Genomic DNA, 6958 nt, shown 5'->3' on the forward strand with positions numbered 1-6958 from the left:
TCACATATGACTTATTTAATAAATATAGGCTATTAAGGTTTTATATTTCTTGTCACATCAATTTTGATAAATTGTATGTTTTAAATAATTTCTCCAATTTATACCTAAGATGACTAGTTTATTGGCCTAAAGTTTGCAGTATTTACTTATTATTAAATTTGGTAGAATCTGTAATGATATCTTTTTTTTCCTAGTTACTGGTAATTCATTTTTTCTTCTTTTTTCTTGATAATGTTCTTATGGTTTTATGAATTTTATTTGAATTTTTAAAGAACTAAATAAATCTCTAAACATTTCCATTACTTGAAACTTTTTATTTAATTGGCTCTTTCTCTTTATTGTTTCCTTCTTTCTATTGTATTTGGGCTTAATATAATCTTTATTATTTAGATAAAACAGGTCTTTTCTAAATTTTTTTAAGATTTTATTTATTTATTTGTCAGAGAGAGCGAGCACAAGCAGGGCAAGTGGCAGGCAGAGCAGGCAGAGGGAGAAGCAGGCTCCCCGCTGAGCAAGGAGCCCAATGTGGGGCTCCATCCCAGGACCCTGGTCATGACCTGAGCCGATGGCCAACACTTAACCGACTGAGCCACCCAGGGGTCCCAGTTATGTCTTCTGTTTTAAAAACTATATTCAAGTCTATACATTTTCTTCTTGATGCTTGTTTTTTACTTTATTTCACAAATTTTGGTATGTTATACTTTCATTATAAATCACAGGATTTTTAAATCTTTTTCTTGTGTTTTGTTTTTTGAATAATTTAGAAAGTGTTTTATAAATAGTTGTATATATTCTAGATATCTTATTTTCATTGACTTGTACTCTAATTCCATTTTGGTCACAGAACATATGACCTAATAGCTCAAACTTTTAAAAATGTATTGAGATTTGTTTTATGATTCAGCATATTTTTAATTTTGGTAAAAGCTCCTTGTGCACTTGGTGACAGGCTGATATAAAAGGCAATGTCCACTAATGCATGTCATTCTTATGTATTTTGAGCATTATATTTCCTAAGTATTCTAAATATCTTTGAATTTTTAAGCAGTATGTATATTTTCCTCCATGTTCAAGTTGATATTGGTATGTCTGACCTGAATGTGTTATTCTTTTATATGCTCATATTTTGTTTAGTTCCATGCTTCTCATGCTTTTTTTGAGATTCATATTGATGTATTTTCATTTTTATGCAGCACACTGTGAGTGATTGATATCAAATTTGTCTGGTGAAAAATTGCTCAGAAGACTGTATTATAATAATAATTATAACAACTTCGAAATATACTATGTAAAAAACTCCCTATGCTGAGATGTTGAGTCAGGTGGCACAACTCTTAAATTTAAGCCAAAATGGTTCTTCATCTTAAAATTATAGTTTCAAAACTTGAAATCTTCTAATAATAATTTTGGCTGGTACAGCAGACTACTATTGGTAATCCCTTATACCCTATACATTTGCAATTCCCGACCTCTCTTGCAGTTAAATTGGTTAGATGACTCATTTTGACCAATGGATATGAGCAGAAGAGACCTTGGGGCTAAGGTGTTCAATTATTTGGCTTGTCTCCAACCTCCTCTCTCTCTTTGGCCTGGAAAGACATCATGAGACAACTCAGAGGCCACAGTACAGCCACCTACAAGGTGGACACAGCCTTTACCACATACAGTTCTGATATCAATGAGACATAGACTTCTTTCCTTTTAAAGTAATGAGATCATTTGTAATATAATTCAGCTAGGTTTCGAGGGTGTTTTATTATCTTCAATCTGTAAATTTTCATAATTCTATAATTCTGTCTTCTGTAGTTAAAAGAAAATTTAGCAACTAAGCTTGTAAAGTATATTTCGATATTATATTTTGTTTTTATCTTAACACAGCGAGCTGCAAGATACTATATATAAAGATAATATATTTTTATTATTTATTTATTTATTTTAAAGATTTTATTTATTTATTTGAGAGAGAGAGAGTGTGTGAGCACACAAGCAAGGGGGAGGGGCAGAAGGAGAGGGAGAAGCAGGCTCCTTGCTGAGCAGGGAGCCCAATGTGGGGACTGTGGGGACTGTGGGATCATGACCTGAGCTGAAGGCAGACACTTAACCAACTGAGCCATCCAGGTGCCCCTAAAGGTAACATATTTTTAAAACACATTGAATGTATTAAGTATTTGATAAATATTAAAAATTACTCGTTTTGAGTGACCATAATGACTGAGGCTTTGATTTATATAAATTAGAATGACTGAGATATAGTGTGTCCTCCATAAATGTTAACAATTATATTATCTTCTCAATTCTATAAAATAAAGAGCTAGGATTTTGCATACTCAACTAATTTGTTTTTAATCCACTTTATTTTTGTGTATAGTGTAAGAGAGTGGTCCAGTTTCATTATTTTGCATGTAGCTGTCCAGTTTTTCCAGCACCATTTGTTGAAGAAACTGTATTTTTCCCCATTGCATATTCTTGCCTCCTTTGTTGAAGACTAATTGACCATATAATCATGGGTTTATTTCTGAGCTCTCTTTTCTGTTCCATTGCTCAATGTCTATCATTGTGCCAGTACCATACTGTTTTGATGACTACAGCTTTGTAGTATATCTTCAAATCTGGGATTGTGATACCTCTAGTTTTGTTCTTCCTTTTCAAGATTCCATCGCTAATTGAAATCTTCTGTGGTTCCATTTGTTTGTGTTATCTTCAATTTTTTTCTTCAATGTTTTATAGTTTTCAGAGTGCAGACCTTTCACCTCCTTGGTTAACTTTATTCCTAGGTATTTTATTATGTTTGCTGTATTGTAAATGGGATTGTTTTCTTAATTTCTTTTCCTGCTACTTCATTCTTACTGTATAGAAATGAAAAAGATTTCTGTGATTTGATTTTGTATCCTACAACCTTACTGAATTCATTTATCAGTTATAGTAGGGTTTTGGTGGAGTCTTTAGTGTTTTCTATATATAGTATAATGTCATCTGCAAATAGTGAAAGTTTTATTTCTTCCTTTTCAATTTGGATGCCTTTTTTTTTCTTTTTCTTGTCTGATTTCAGTAGCTAGGACTCTAAGTACTATGCTGAATGAAAGTGGTAAGAGTGGACGTCCTTTTCTTGTTCCTGACCTTAGGAGAAAAACTACCAGTTTTTCAGACTCATTGAGAGAGAGAGAGAGAGAGAAAGAGAATGAGTGTACTCAAATAAACAAAATCAGAAATGAAAGTGCAGATATAACAACCGACCCCACAGAAATACAAAGGAATATAAGAGAATATTATGAAAAATTATATGGCTGAAGGTTTATCAATTTTGTTGATCTTTTCAAAGAACCAGCTCCTGGTTTCATTGATCTTTTCATCATTTTTCTGGGTTGTTTTTTATTTATTTCTGCTGTAATCTTTAACATTTCCTTCCTTCTTCTGGTTTTTGGTTTTGTTTGTCTTTTTCTAGCTCCTTTAGATGTAAGGTTAGTGAGCTGTTTTTTGTTTTTAGATTTTTCTTGCTTCTTGAGGAAGGTCTGTATTGTATAAATATTGTGTATTACAGTCAATTAGTTCCTTCCCTCTTAGAACAATTTTTGCTGCATTCCAAAGATTTTGGACTGTTGTGTTTTCATTTTTATTTGTTTCCATGTATCTTTTTATTTCCTCTTTGATTTCTTGGTTGACTTATTCTTTGTTTAGCAGCATGTTTAACCTACATGTATTTGTGTTCTTTCCAGTTTTTTTTCTTGTGGTTTATTTCTAGTTTCATAGCATTGTGGTCAAGATGGAGGCATTGTATGACTTGGAGCTTTTTCAATTTATTGAGACTTGTTTTGTGGCCTCATATGTGACCTATTCTGGAAAATATTCCATATGCACTTGAAAAGAATGTGTATTTCTGCTGTTTTAGGATGGAATGTTCTGAATATATTTGTTAGATCCATTTGGGCCAATGAGTCATTCAAAGTCACCATTTCCTTGTTGATTTTCCATTTGGATAATCTGTCCATTGATGTAAGTAGGGTATTAATGTCCCCTAGTATTCCTGTATTACTATCAATTAGTTCCTTTATGTTTGTTATTAGCTGCTTTATGTATTTGGGTGTTCTCATGTTGTGTGCATAAATATTTAAAATTGTTATATTTTCTTCTTGGATTGTTCCCTTTATGATTATACAGTGTCCTTATTTTTCTCTTGTTACAGTCTTTTCTAAAGTCTACTTTTTCCAATATAAATATTGCTATCCTAGCTTTCTTTTCATGATAAGTACTTTGCATGATACGTGATGTTCCTTCCCTTCACTTTCAATCCACATGTGTCTCTAGACCTGAAATGAGTCTCCAATAGGCAGCCTATGGATTGGTCTTGCTTTTCTATCCATTCCATCACCCTGTATTTTTTGATTGGAGCATTTAATCCATTTACTTTCAAAGTAATTGTTAATAGGTATGTGCTTATCACCACTTTGTTACTTGTTTTATGGTTGTTTTCATAGTTCTTCTGTTTTCCTTTCTTCTCTTTCTCTCTTCTCCCACAGTTTGTTGGCCTTCTTTAGTAAATGCTTCAATTTCTTTCTCTTTATATTGTGCACGTCTGTTACCAGTTTTTGATTTATGGTTACCATTAGGTTTATGTATAATATTTTATGCATGTAGCAGTCTATATTAAGTTGGTGGTCACAAGTTTGAATCTATTGTTTACTCCTCTCCCCTCATGCTTTATGTGTATTGTGTATACTTTACATTCTTTATATTGTGAATCCATTGACTGATTATTATAGATATACTTATTTTTCATGCTTTGTGCTTCTTATTTTCTTACTCCTACTTACTATCTTTCATTTCCACTCAGATTCCCCTTTAACATTTCTGGCTTGATGTTGTCTGTGAGTTCCTTAAGTCTATTTTCATTTTTATTTATTTTCTCTCTCTCCTGTTCATCTTGATTTCTTTCTTTTACTCTCTCCTGCAGGTCACTGATCTGTTCTGCTTCCTTTACTGTACTCTTTATTCCATCTAGCATATTTTTAATTTCAGTTATTGAGTTCTTCATCTCTGGTTGGTTCTTTTTTATGTTTTCTATCTCTTTGCTCAGGGCCTTACTGAGGTCCTGCACTCTTCTCAAGTCTAGTGAGTATCTTTACGACGATTACTTTAAATTCTCTATCAGGCAGGTTACTTCTCTCCATTTTGTTTAGGTCTCTTGCTGTGATTTTATCCTTTTCTTTCATTTGGGACATACTTCTGTCTCCTCATTTTGTCTCACACTCTGTATCTGTTTCTATATGTCAGGAGAGTGAGCTATATCTCCTGCTCGTGCAAGTAGTGGCCTTATGAAGAAGTGGTCATGTAGTGCTCTACAGTGCAGTCTCCTGTTCAAAACCTGGCACTTCAAGGGTGTTGCCTATGTGTGTTGCATGCTACCTACTGTTGTGGCTGAGCAGTTTTTGCCTTTAGTCTGGTCATCTGCAATGGCTCTCTCTGCCTGTTGTGGGCAGGGTTTGGTTCCTGTGTTGTTAGTGGGCCAGTAGGGTGCGCCTTGGGATTGAGTTGAGTCAGACCAGGCATTTGCCAAGAGATGCAGTAGCTTTTGAACTGCAGGGTGCTTTTCCTGTGAGGTCCTTTGAGCTTTCAGTGGTGGGTGGGGCCTGCAATCAGAGAAGATGTCTGACCCCCGAGCACCACTGGGGCTGTGGTTGGATTGGTGTATGTGGTTATCCTCTCTTCTTCTCAGGGCAGGAGTCATTTTGGAGTGGTCTGGTTTCTGTCATGACTGCTTGTACACTGACAGTCTTGTGGCACCACTTTGCATGGGCTCTGGCCAATGACATTTTGGAGGGGGGAGGTCCAAAGAAGAATGCGTGGGACATGCACATAGTGCCGGCAAGGTTTGTGCTGGTCCATGTGGGAGGGGGCTTGCAGTCTCTGAGACCCAGGCAGTCCAGGGTGGAACAAGGTTTACATGTGTCTGCTGTGGGAAGATACCTGAAGCAGAGGAGTGACTGGAGAGGGCATGTCCACAGGAGAATGCAGAGATGAGGCATGCTGTTAGAAAGTCAGGTAGCCAGTCTTGGCATTGTACTGATTCTCACAAGTGTCCATGTGTCTAGGCGGGAAGAGGGTGGGAAATGGTGCACAGCCACTCCCTTGTTCCTGTTCATTTCTCCCAAAGATCCCTGCACGTCCAGCACATCTTTTGATATTATTAAACAAATCTCTCTCCCGTATACCCCAGGTGTTTTTCAAACTCTTACTTCTATGTTCTATCTCCACAGGGCTGTTTGTTGTGCTATATATTTAAGGGTAGCTTAGGAGAGCCCTCCAGCCTCGCCCATTGTTACCAGACAGAACTGTTTCCAAACTCAGGTTCAGCTGCCTGCTGCTAGAAAGTCAACACTCTAGAGACAAGTGGCTGTAGGAAAGGAAAGGTTGCTTTATTCAGAGAGCTGGCAACCTGGGAAGATGGTGGACTAATGTCTCAAAGACCTGTCCATCTTTGAGGTTTCTGCCTAGCCCAGGGGGTTTTAAAGGGATGCAGGGTAGTTATTCTGTCAACGGAGTGCAGTGGTATGTAGCATTTCTTGAGTATGTGCTGACTTGATGGTGTTAGCTACAAGCATTATCTCAGTGCTTGGGGTTGTGTGAGGTGGTCTGGTTCCTGTTCCATGATGTGCAGGAGTGCTTTGTTCTTTCTGAAAAAGAATTCAGGGTCTCCAGGTACATGAAGGGAAGTTAGTCAGCTATTTTCAAATGTAGTCAAGCCTTATCTTCTGGGAAAGTTTGGTCCTTCACTCCTCAAGGCCAGTGTTCTGAAAATCTCAATGAAATTAAGTTAGTTCTGCCATAGATCTAGGGACTTAGGTCAGCAAGGAAGGAGTGCCTAAGCTCGAAGCAAGTTAACCCTTTAAACTGAATGGAGGGCTATTACACCAGAGCTGAACCTGCTGAATTTTAAAAGTTTCAGGTGTTAAGTCCCACTGAT

Source organism: Ursus americanus, chromosome X (genome assembly GCF_024610735.1).
Source record: "Ursus americanus isolate L20-20 chromosome X, mUrsAme1.1.p, whole genome shotgun sequence".
Classification (NCBI taxonomy): Eukaryota; Metazoa; Chordata; class Mammalia; order Carnivora; family Ursidae; genus Ursus; species Ursus americanus.